Genomic DNA, 13,074 nt, shown 5'->3' on the forward strand with positions numbered 1-13,074 from the left:
GCAGATATCTCACAGTCAGAAGCTTCCACATTTTCTAGTTAAAGCACCTTTACTTTCCAAGGTCTGGGAGGCCTGTGGTGTGTGAGAGATGCCATTGTACCTGTGACTAAACAGAACAGGTAAACTTTTTGAGTCCAGTCTCTTCAGTTTTATATTTGTTTTTCTCTCCTGGCAATTGGGTAGCTTTAACCTGTGTTCTCTGTAGCTCTATTTTACATTTTCACATTTTTCTGAGGCTGTTCATAGGGACTTTTATGGACTGTTGAGAAAGGTTGAGTCAGGGGCTCCTTGCTAGACTCCATTTTAAGCCAGAGCCAATAGACATTAGGCTAAAGCAACTCCACCTCTCTGCAGAACTTTCAGGGCTGTCTGCTGGACTTAGAGACACTTATTCTGGGGTGACTTTGAACATCAGTTGTACTTGCTTTGGTGTCTTCCCTTTTCCTAGCATGAATTTGAGTTCATTGCATCTATCAAATCTGTGTAGATGAAGCCAACATTATTTTAATATTCTTTTATTAAATATCTTTTATTTCCCTTGTTACCCAGATCATGTTTTATTTTATTTTATTTTTTGAAAACACTTACTATTTAGTAATCAGTATTTAATTATTGGTGGGGCTTTTGATTTTTATAACTAACATATTTGAAGGCATTCTATAGGCTGTCCATATTATTTGGTCATAAACTGATAGACTGTTTTTGGATTGTAGCATCCTCATTAGGCAAGTCACGGTATGTATTCTCACCATCAAGATGGGAGCCTGGCAGCCCCCCTGCCTTTGTTCTGGAGAACCTGCCAAGACTGGGGTGTATATAATTGCTTTGAGTGCTCAGAGCCAAATCTGCCATCTCCACGACTTCCCGATGGTTGGTGATGTGCACCTGCCAAATAGTCAGTGCCAGCAGGTGCACCTGATCTGGGCCCCAGTGCCAAGGCCTGGAGAAGATGGAAACCAGCAGAAAATGTAGGTAGAATGTGATTGAAGGGGCTTGGGATAGGTGATTATAAAATTCCCTTTTGTAAAGTTTTCTCGGGGAGTTCGCAAAATGATAATTAATTTCTAGAACTTTAAATGTCTTCTGTGTACTGACAGTTTCAAATTTCTACTCCCAGCTCAGAGCTATTTTAAATTCCAAACCAGTACATCCAATTTATTACTTTATTACTTGACTATCCCATATAAATGTCCAGAAACAGATTTTATGATCTTTGTATTCTCCCTCACAATTTCCTCGTTGCCCCTTCCTACCTTAGATACAGTGATTCATCCATCTCATCCCTTCCTATATACTATTGAGGTTGTACTAACTTTCATTTTTAGCTCACATCTACATCAAAACATCAGGAAATCTCACTGACTCAACAAACTTCAAAGTATATTTTTAGTCCATGTAGCTACTACTTCTGTTTTTGAAATTCTAAGTTCACCATTTTCTTGCTTTCCTGGGTTACCAAAAAGCATCCTCATTTATTCTTGTCCACCTCCAACCCACTTTTAAACTCATGACCTTCAGTTATTGTTTACAAAACAAACAAACAAACAAACAAAAAAACCAATCTATTACTTAAAAATCCCATTACCTAAGTCCTTTGTTCAAAACTTTACAGAACTGTTAGCCATTCCAAGAATAAAAGCCCTAATTCCCAATGACTTCTTATTGTTTATTTATGTGCCACCTCTCCTCCTAGTCTCCATACGACTCTCTTTGTCCCAGAGACACAGAATCTGCCATTTCCCAAACATTTAGTCATTCATCCTTTTAAGGTATTACTATGGCTGATTTCGCCATCTTCTCAAAGGTCTTGTTCAACTTTCATCTTCTTCTTGAGAGCGTCTTTGTTTGCAATTACAACTCACAGTTTTGCATTGCTCTTTCTTCATATGCTTTCTTTGCTCTTTTCTTCAAACAAACCACTGCCTTCCAAATGATTATTTAGTGTACTTATTAGTTGTGTCTGTGGTTTTGTTTATATCCTCTCTGCTCAGGAAGGCTCTATGATGTCAGGGACTCCTGTGTTTTGTTTGCTGATAATATCAATCACATATTTATAGTATACACATAGATACTCAAATATTATTTTAATGCATAAGTATTTTATTTACTCCAAAGAATTATTCTTTCTCAGTATGAACGTATACTTAGAGAAGTGGAAATTATATTTTGAGGATCCCTGGAGTTCAGCTTTCTTTAATGTCCATTGAAATGTGGTCATTTTATTGGTGTTAGCATGGTTTGAAAAAAATCACTTAAATGAAGCTATCTAAACAAAATCTTTTGCTGATCACAGTGATCACATAAATTGCATATAAAAACTTGAGCAAGTCTTGAATGACATGGTACATTAATTTAAATTTAATTACATTAATTTAAATTTATCTGGGTCCCTTATTTCAATATACATGGACACATTGAAGAGTTCTGGTCCATAAAATTCATGGAATAGTTCTTACCAGCTATCTATGTGAGAACTGACTTGAAGTCAAGTACACACACACACACACACACACACACACACACACACACACACACACACACACACACTTTCAGATGGTGGATAATAGAAGAACAGGGTAGATATGCCTTTTGAGCACTGAAAACCAGTGACAACTAACATGACAAGTGTTAGTCATAGTACTCTAGACCAAGAATAAGAACTGCAATTTGTCGATGTGTATTTTAGTTACTTTTCTATTGATGTGACCAAAGTACCATGACCAAGATGATTTACAAAACAAAAAAAAAAAAAAAAAAAAAAAACAAAAAACAAAAACAAAAAAAAAACCAAACCAAACCAAACAAAACAAAAAAACCAAAAAAAAAAAAAAAAAACCCAAAAAAAAAAAAAACAACAACAACCCCCCCCCCCAAAAAAAAACCAAAAACACAGTTAGTTGGGATTCCTGTTTCAGAGGGTTTAAGTGCATGATTCTGGAATGAAGGCATGGCAGCAGAGACAGCTGAGAGTTGAAGCAAACAGGAAGTACAGAGAGATAGCATACTGTGAAATGATGACAGTCTTTTGAAATTTTAAATCCTGAATCTAGTCACCTACGTACTCCAATAAGACCACACCCCATAATTTTTCCCAAATAGTTCTACCAGCTGGCGACAAGGTATTCAAACAGAGCCTATGGGGGCCATACTCATCCAAACCACCACATTCCACCCCTTTGCCTCTACAGGATCCTGGCCATATTAGAGTTCAAAGTGTATTTAGTCCAATTTCAGAGCATCAGTTATCTTTTATAGACACAACTGTTCAAAATGTCAAAGTCAAAAGTCGTTTGTGAGACACAATCTCTTAACTGTAACCCCTTATAAAATAATAAAAAATTATGTACGTACCAAATTCAATGACAAAGAATATGCAATACCATTTCAAAAGGGATACAAGGTGGATAGTGAGGTGGACCAAAGTAGGAGCAAAACCCAGTAGGACACAATTCAAACCTCCCCAGCATCAGAAGTTAAGTTACCCATTATGTCCCAGCCTTGTTGGGGGTGACCTGTAGGCTTTGAACCTTTTCAAAAGTACTTTATTTGTGGTTCTTTAATGTTTACACCTCCCTTCCAACCCACGAACACTAGATAGAAGAGAAAAGAGGTTAATAGGAACAGAAGAGAGAGACTTTTTTTTTTTTTTTTTTTTTTTTTTTTTTTATTAATTTATTCTTGTTACATCTCAATGTTTATCCCATCCCTTGTATCCTCCCATTCCTCCCCCCCCCCATTTTCCCATTATTCCCCTCCCCTATGACTGTTCCTGAGGGGGATTACGTCCCCCTATATATTCTCATAGGGTATCAAGTCTCTTCTTGGCTACTTGCTGTCCTTCCTCTGAGTGCCACCAGGTCTCCCCCTCCAGGGGACATGGTCAAATGTGACTTTTTTTATACTCAGTTCTTTGGAGCGTTTCCCCACTGGTGTAGTCAGCAGGATTCCAATAGTTAAACAGTAAACCAGCAATTCAACGAAGGTGACTGTAACCACAGCCGTTGGAACCCAGAGTAGAGCCAGAGCCCAGAGCAGCAGCTGGTGCTTGGAGTCTGGAGCCTCGAAGCCTTCCCTGGAGCGGTTCTCTCTAGGAGTGTCTTGAAGTGGAGTGATGAACAGCCAAGACCAAAAAGCCCCACCTCTTGTTTCGGGCACACACACATATATATTTCCTCTCAGAATGTAAACTAGGATGTTTATCAGTTGGCAAAGGCAATGCCTCAACAAGAGGTGGTTCCTCTTCCAGGGGACAAACATCACCTGTTCTCCCACACATCTGTTTTCAGCAGCAAAACACCAAACACCCTCACACAAGTCTTTTTCACATTCCACACTTGGGAGGAATGAAAAACATGTTTACATCCATGACATATCCCCTCTCTCCCTATACCTTATCCCCTTCCCCCTTTCCCTCTTCGTGTCCTCTCCTATCCAGTTCCCCCTCTACTTCTTCCACGGTCTATTCTATTTCCCCACCTGAGTGAGATCCCCATCCTTGTTACTTAGTTTCTTTGAGTTTGTGATTTTGTAGTACGGTTATCCTGTAATATAATGGCTTATATCTGCTTATAAGTGAGTACATACCGTGTATGTATTTTTGAGTCTGGTTTACCTCACTCAGGCTGATCATTTCTAGTTCCATGCATTCGCCTGTAAATTTTATGATTCCCTTGTTTTTAATTGCTGGGTAGTATTCCATTGTGTAAATATACCAGGAGTGGTATATGTCCAGGAGTGGTATAGCTGAGTCTTGAGATAGAACTATTACTAATTTTCTTAGAAAGTGCCAGGTTGATTTCCAAAGTAGTTGTAGAAGTTTGCACTCCCACCAGCAATGGAGAACTGCTCCCCTTGTTCCATATCCTTGGCAGAATGTGTCAATTGAGTTTTGAGCTTCGCTATTCTGACTAGTGTGAGAGGAAATCTCAGAGTCATTTTGATTTTCATTTTCCTGATGACTGAGGGCACTGAGCATTTTAAAGTGCTTCTTGGCCATCAGAGATTCTTCTGTTGAGAATTCTCTGTTTAGCTCTGTACCTCATTTTTAATTGGATTATTTGGCTTGTAGGTGTTTAATTTCTTGAGTTATTTGTATATTTTGAATATTAGACTTCTGTTAGGTGTAGGATTGGTAAAGATCTTCTCCCAATCTGTAGGCTGCAGTTTTATAGACTTTGAAAGATCAATTCTCAACTTCCTATGTCTTGGCTAGTTTTATACCAGCTTGACACATATTAGAGTCATCAGAGAGGAGGAAGTCTCAATTGGGAAAATGCCTCAATAAAATTTGCTATAGGCAAGTCTATGTAGCATGTTCTTAATTTGTGATTGATGTGGGAAGGCTCAGCACATTGTGGGTGGGTCCACCTCTGGGCTAGTAGTACTAGGTTCTATAAAAAATCAGGATGAGCAAGCCATGTGAGCAAGGCAGTAAGGAGCACCCTTCCATGGCCTCTACCTCAGTTCCTGCCCGCAAGTTTCTTCTCTGTTTGAGTTCCTGGCTTTCCTCAATGCTGGACTACAATGTGAAACTATAAGCCAAATAAATCCTTTCCTCCCCAGGTTGCTTTGGTAATGGTATTTTGTCATAGAAATAGTAACCCTAACTAAGACAGAAACTGGTATCAGAGTAGTGGGGTATTGCTGTGACAAAGAAGATGATGTTTTGAGGAAGATTATGAAAGGACTTTGGGCTTTAGGCAAGAAGAGCTATTGATTGTGAGAGCTCAGTGAGCTGTTCTGTTGACACTTTGAAGATAATGTTGAGAGAAGTACTGATGATGAAGGCCTGGCTTGTGATGCTTCAGAGGGAAATTTATCATACCACTTGTGTGAAGAATCTGTGGTATCTGGTCAGCTGGAGCTGAAGAATCATCTGTGATTGACAAGAGACCAGAGCCACTAATATAAAACCTTTGCTTTGCTGGGACAATGGATGCTGATGAGCTGGGCGGTGACAAATGAGTTGTAATTAGGAAAAGTTCAGGATCATTGAGGTGAAACCTTTTGGGATGTGTTTCCTCAGGGTCATCACACCGAGGCTATGTTCTAGGGGGTGACCAAGATTGTACCTCCTGTTGGCAGCCGAACTTGGTAGTGTAAGAGTCATCCAGGTGGTACATTACCCATGAAAGGGTCATGGAGAGCAGCTGAGGCTTGGCAGTGTGAGGAGTCAGAACACTGAGGTATAGGTGAAGGTGCAGCCTCAGTGTTAATTGAAGGCCCAGGTTTTAAGGGGGCCATGGAGAGAAGTTGAGCCTTGGCAACATGAAGAGAAACCAGAAGAGTCAATTGGTGAAAAAGAAGCCCAATTGTAGCAGAAGAGCCTGGTGTTTCAGAGATTCTAATACCACGAGATGACCACCAACAATACATCACCTAGAAGACAAACTGTCACAAAGAGCAGAGCTAGAGAAATGATCCAAGCTCCTTTAAAGATCCCAGGAGATCATGAGTGGATCCCAAACATTGTGTTATTTATTCTTTTGGAGTTTGGTTTTTCTTTGTTCAGATTATGACTGTGCCCTGGTTCTTCCCTCGTGAAATAATAAATTATTTAATTTACATTTTATAGGGGTACACAGTTGAGAGGCTGTAAAATGAGTGAGAGAGGGGAGAGAGAGAGAGAGAGAGAGAGAGAGAGAGAGAGAGAGAGAGAGAGAGAGAGAGAGAGAGAGAGAGAGAGACAGAGACAGAGACAGAGACAGAGAGAGACAGAGACAGAGACAGAGAGACAAAGACAGAGACAGAGACAGACATAGACAGAGAGACAGAGTTACAGAGAGTCACAGGGAAATTGATTTTGGAGTTTTACAGAGAATTTGGATTTTAAAAGGGAACAAAGAATAGACATTAGAAGAAAATGAAGAGAGGGAACTGGATGAGAGAAGGTGTGGATAGGGGAATGAGCGAGGGGATCAGATGTTGAGAGAGTGGAGGTGGGAGGTCAGAGGGCTGGTAGAGAGAAGGGAAACTGAGGATATGGTGTCATCTTGAGCTGGAGACCTGTCACAGGGTAGGCTCTTGAAAGGATATGGGGGTGATTCTGACTGAGACTCCTAGCAGTGGGTTGTGGAGACAGAAGTGGCCACCTTCTAGGTCACGTAGGACTTTCAGTCAAGGGAGGGGGACATTAACCCACACACAAAATCTTGACCGAAAATTTACCTGCCTACAAGATGTGCAGAGATAAAGATGGAACAGGAATTGAGATAATGGCCAACTAATGACTGAGTCCTACCCCATGGAGAGAGCCAATGACTAACAATATTAATGACACTCTGCTATGCTTGCAGACAGCAGTCTAGCATAAAACTGTCCTCTGAGATGCCCCACCTAGCAGTGCTGGGGGAGTCTTGTGGAAGAGTGGGAGGAAAGAAAGAAGGACCCAGAGGGGACAAGAACTCCACAAGAAGACCGGGAGTCAACTAGCCTTGGCCCATGGGGCCTTACAGAGACTGGAGCACTAACCAAAAGCATGCATAGACTGGAACTAGGCCCCTGACACATATGTCACTGGTGGGTAGCTTGATCTTCATGTGGGTCCCCTAGAATGTGGAGTGGGGGTGCTGTCTCTGACTATTGTCTGCTTTTGGGTCACTTTCTCCCAGCTTAGCTCCCTTGCCTGGCCTCAGTGGAAGAGAATACACTTAATCCTAATGGGACTTGATGTGTGGGTGGGTTGGTGCTCATGGGGGGAGCTCCCTTTTCTGAGGAGAAGGGGAGAGGGAAGGTGAAAGAGAGTGAAAAGGTGGGATGGAAGAGGAGGAGGGAGGGCAGCTGTGATCAGATGTAAAGTAAAAAAAAAAAAAAATCAATATATGAAAAAGAATCTCATTAAGTAAAGAGGTATTACCACAGTGAAATAGAAATACAAGAAAATTCATCTGAGAAATACATATGGCTGAATTTCTAATAAAAATATGCAATAAATTCACAAACTATTTCCATTTCTCAGACATCAAAGTATTAAAATACAATACTCAGTGTTAACAAGGACAAGGTAAATTTCTTATTCTCCTAAGTACCTGGCACTCCTGAAAATTACTAACTTTTCTGGAAACAATTTTTTTTTAGTATGTTTCAACACAGCAATTTCCCTTAGAAGAATATTTTCATAAAAACTTATCAGAGATACATATATATGTAAGTTCATGTTAGCTCATTACCTTCCTAACTATAACAATGAGCCATGTAACAAAGCAATATTCAGCATTGAAAGAAGAGCTTACTATCCGCTCTGTAATCTCTAAAATGGATGTTATAAACACTGAAATAGACACTTTAAAGCATGTTTATGGGTGTGGCACAAGGTCTAGATGAACACAGAGCTTCATCACTCCCTATTTAGTACATTCATAATAGATTGGATGTTGTTGACAAGAAACAAATAAGCTAAACTGAGCAGAAAATTCTCTTAGGATATATAGCCCATGCATAGATAGAAGACAGGAAAGAAAGAAAGAAAGAAAGAAAGAAAGAAAGAAAGAAAGAAAGAAAGAGAGAAAGGAATAGCTGTTGAGACACTAGAATAAACTCAGAATTAAGGAAGATGATACTAGGGAGGGGGAATCTGATAAAGAAAATCCTCGTTTAAGCATGCAGTGTAGAGTAGACCTCTAGATCTTTTCTCATTCTGTGTGAGAAAAAAAGTTTACATTTGAGTAGCTGCTCCCAGTTACCTCCATCTAGCCCCTGGCTTCCATCAGTTATGTTTCTATGAATGTGGCTGTTCCCCAAGTCTCTCACACAAAAAGCACATAGCACTTTCCTTGTATGGCTGACTCATTTCATTCAGCACAATGCCCCTGAGATTCTTCTATGCTGAATCTCATGATAGGCTATCCTTCTTTCTTCAGTCTGTATAGAATCATATCACACCCCATTTTCTTTATCCAGTTTATCTATCAGTGGACATTTAGATATCCAGCATGAATCAAATGAGAAAAATCACAAGGACTGAAGTATCTCCTTCATGTTTTGATTTTAGCTCTTCTGGATAAATGCTCAGAGGTGGGGCTTCTTGATCCCATGGTTGGTTACTCTACTTTTAACTTTCTCCAGTGTTTCCCAAGTGTCTTGGCTAGGGTTTCCATTGCTGGTAAAAAGACACTAAGACCATGTCAACTCTTGTAAAGGAAAACATTGAATTGGGGCTGACCTAACAGTTTTAGAGCTTTAGTTCCATTATTGTCATGGTGAGAAACATGGCAGTGTGTTGGCTGCCATAGTGCTGGAAAAGGAGCTGAGAGTTCTACATCTTGATCTGCAGGCAGCAAAGTGGCGTGCCACACCGGGTGTAGCTTGAGCATATATGATCTCAAAGCCCGCCTCCACAATGACACACTTCCTTCAACAGGGCCACACCCATGCCAACAAAACCTCACCACCTAATAGCTCCATTCTCTGTGGCCAAGCATTCAAACACATGAGCCTATGGAGTTCATTCCTATTCGACCATCACACCAAGTAACTATTATTTTATATTTCTACCAGTCATGTGCATGTAGGGTTCTGGGGCTAAGTTTTGGGAGCCAGCTCTCTTCTTTAATGTGGGTTCTGGAGCTAGAACTCAGAGTGTGAGTTTTGGCTGCAAGAACTCCAACTCTTCTCAGACATCTCATTGATCCAATTTATACAACCTTAAAACATCTTTTCAGTGGTTAAAATTTGTGCTAATGTTCTACATTTATTGTAGAATGAGATTATGGTTCAATAACACAAATGCCCCTTAAATGTTAAAAAATAAAAATAAAAAACCAAACCATGTGGAAAACAATATGAAAAGAAGCTGGGGAAGAACCAAGTTTTTTTGACAAACATGTTGGGCGGCCAGGAGGGTGTTGAGAGTGCCCAGTCATGCCACACTTTTCTAGCCATGGCTGCTCCTATTGGGGGCTTAGGGTCTTCGTAGCAAAGCTCGTTCAGGAAAGCCCTGACTTCTTTCAGTTTGACTCATTTAATCTGAAGCAGCAGGCAGACAAAAGGAGCTTATTGGAAGAATCCCCATTCTTCTCCAGTCACCTGATTGACGAGAATAAATCCTCTCAGGCAAGCCAGAAAAATAACAAATGCATATAGCACTTGGGGGATATTTTAATTTACTTCTATATCCAAAGAGGTAGGCAATGTTTTGGGCGGGAGTCTGCTTTGGGAATATCACATTACTGTGCTCTCTGCTGCCTTGGGATTCATTAGGCAGATTTGAAGGAAGCTGGAGGTCTGGCTGGGTTTTGTGGAAATCACTTCAGAATGCCAATAAAGACTGCCCCCTCCTAAAGCAAAACACCAAGGAGGACCCCATAGCTGCTCCTCACACATTTCCATTTTTCAAAACTGACATTTTAGTTCTTGTGCTCAGGAGAAGATTTGTTTCTGAAAACTCAACAGGCTGCCTCCCTGGATGGCTCTTTGCTAATGCACAAGCCGGAGACTGATGTTAGCTGGGGCCTATGGGGTGGCTCCTATATAAGGGAACACAAAACATTTGCATTCGGCTTGTGTGTTTGGTAATAGCTGCATCATTAGTGTCTGACTTAAGCTCTAATCTCTTCAAAGGCAGAGACATCAACAGATCTGAGTGGGCTTCAGATTTCTTTGATGGCTGATTTCATTAGGAAGGCAGGGAATACAGGAAGCAATTAGTGGGTAATGTGATCCTGGGCTTGGGTACCTAAGTTCCAGGACACTTTGTAGAATGGGATACACAGGGTTCCTGCTCAGATCCATTAAGTTCCAGGAAAAAGAGCTCATACAGGTGGTCTGGGCATGTCTACGGCAGCTTCTCCTGTGTGCAGAATTCGGTAAATCAGCAATGGAAAGTCATACCTATGGGCTAGCTTTAGACATTCAGTTACTGTTGGTGGCAGAAGTTTCAGTATCATGACACTGTTCCCAGGGAGAAAATGCCCTGGCCCCTCAAATCATCAAGCAGCATCTCTCTGAGCAAGGGCCTTTCAGACAATGGGCACCTGCTCTATTTGTGACTGATACCTGGAGGCATCACAAGGCCTCCTCCAGATGGAAAGTCTTTCTGGTTATGCCTACACGTGGCTCTTCTTAAACACTTCAGTAAATGCTACAAATTTTCTAGAGGGTAGTAGATGATAGTGTTAAGATAGCCAAGCTGGCAAGGTGTTGAATTTGGCATTCCCCACTGTGCTGACTGTACGGGTCTGGGCTAAGTTCCTGTTCTGACTGCCTCTTAGCATGCCCATAATTCTTAGAGGCCGGCCTGGGCTTTTCTGTGCCTGGAGACACTGTCCTCTGAGGTTTCACAGAGAGTTGTTTCTTTTTAACATTAAGACTTGTCAGCCTAGCATCTTAGAGGGCATTGGTTAAATTACAAATGGGTGCCATTTCCACTCTTAAGCCCAGATTTGTTAACTTGTGTTTGTGCTTCAGTGGCTTCTAGACATTGTTGAGCTCTGCACAAATTCAGGGAGACTATGGGAAAACATGCTTCATTAGGAGACAGTCTGATGGAGTAGAATCTGCCAAATAAAACCAGCATCCAGCCTTTCTCAGCAGGAGAGTCAGTGCCCTGTGTCTGGAGGGCAGGGCTGCTGAGAAGTCCCAGGTAGCACTTTTTCTGTCCCTGGCTTTGTTGCTTGTCCCTGAGACTGTGGTAAGAACTTTCTTCCGGCCCCTAATCCTGAAACTGTATGCTTTTGCATTAGAAATTCTGATGTGTTTTCAATATGAGAACAATTTCTAATAGGTACCCAATCATACACACACACACACACACACACACACACACACACACACCTTTCATATATATCAAGATAGGAATCATGATTTTTTTTGTAGGTGAATATCTGAATTCAGACAGATCAAATGGCTTCCTCAAGATCACATTTCAGAGAGCTAAATTTTATTTTAAAGGTTTATTGCTCTTTCTGTCATTGGGCATGTGGATAGAATTGAATCTGCCAAATAGAACCTAGTTAGACATCAAGATAGAAACTTCACAGAGATGTTCAGATAGGAGAGTTGTTACACACTGATATGTTTAAAAATTCTGACTTTCCTGTCAAAGACATTGAAAGTTCAATTCTGAACTTCATATGGAAAAACAAAAACCCCAGAATAGCTAAAACAATCTTGTGCAATAAAAGGTGCTCCGGAGGAATCTCCATACCTGATCTCAAACTGTACTATAAAGCAATAGTAATTAAAACAGCATGGTACTGGCACAGCAACAGGCTGGTTGATCAGTGGAATCGAATCAAAGACCGAGATATGAATCCACACACATATGGTCACCTGATTTTTGACAAAGAAGCCAAATCCATTCAATGGAAAAAGGATAGCATCTTCAACAAATGGTGCTGGTCTAACTGGAGGTCTATGTGTAAAAAAATGCAACTGGACCCATATTTGTCACCTTGCACAAAACTCAAATCCAAGCCCTCAACATAAAACCAGAGACACTAAGTCAGTTAGAGGAAAAAGTGGGGAAGAGCCTGGAACATATTGGCACAGGAGACAGCTTCCTGAACAGAACACCAATGGCCCAGGCCTTAATGTCAACCATTAATAAATGGGACCTCATGAGGCTGAGAAGCTTCTGCAAGGCAGGAGACACTGTCAAGAGAACAAAGCGACAGCCTACAGACTGGGAAAAGGTCTTCACCAACCCTACATCTGACAAAGGTCTAATATCCAAAATATATAAAGAACTCAAGAAATTAAATACCACCAAACCAAATAACCCAATTGAGAAATGGGGCTTCGAACTAAACAGAGAATTCTCAACAGAGAAATATCAAATGGCTGAGAAACACTTAAAGAAATGCTCAACCTCCTTAGTCATCAGGGAAATGCAAATCAAAACAACTCTGAGATTCCATCTTACACCCATCAGAGTAGCTAAGATCAAAAATTCAAGTAACACCACATGCTGGCGAGGATGTGGGGAGAGAGGAACGCTCCTTCATTGCTGGTGGGAATGCAAACTAGTACAGCCACTTTGGAAATCTATCTGGTGCTATCTCAGAAAACTGGGAATAGGGCTTCCTCAAGACCCAGCTATTCCACTCCTTGGAATATACCCGGAAGATGCTCCAGTAC

This window comes from Acomys russatus, chromosome 3, assembly GCF_903995435.1.
Source record: "Acomys russatus chromosome 3, mAcoRus1.1, whole genome shotgun sequence".
Lineage (NCBI taxonomy): Eukaryota > Metazoa > Chordata > Mammalia > Rodentia > Muridae > Acomys > Acomys russatus.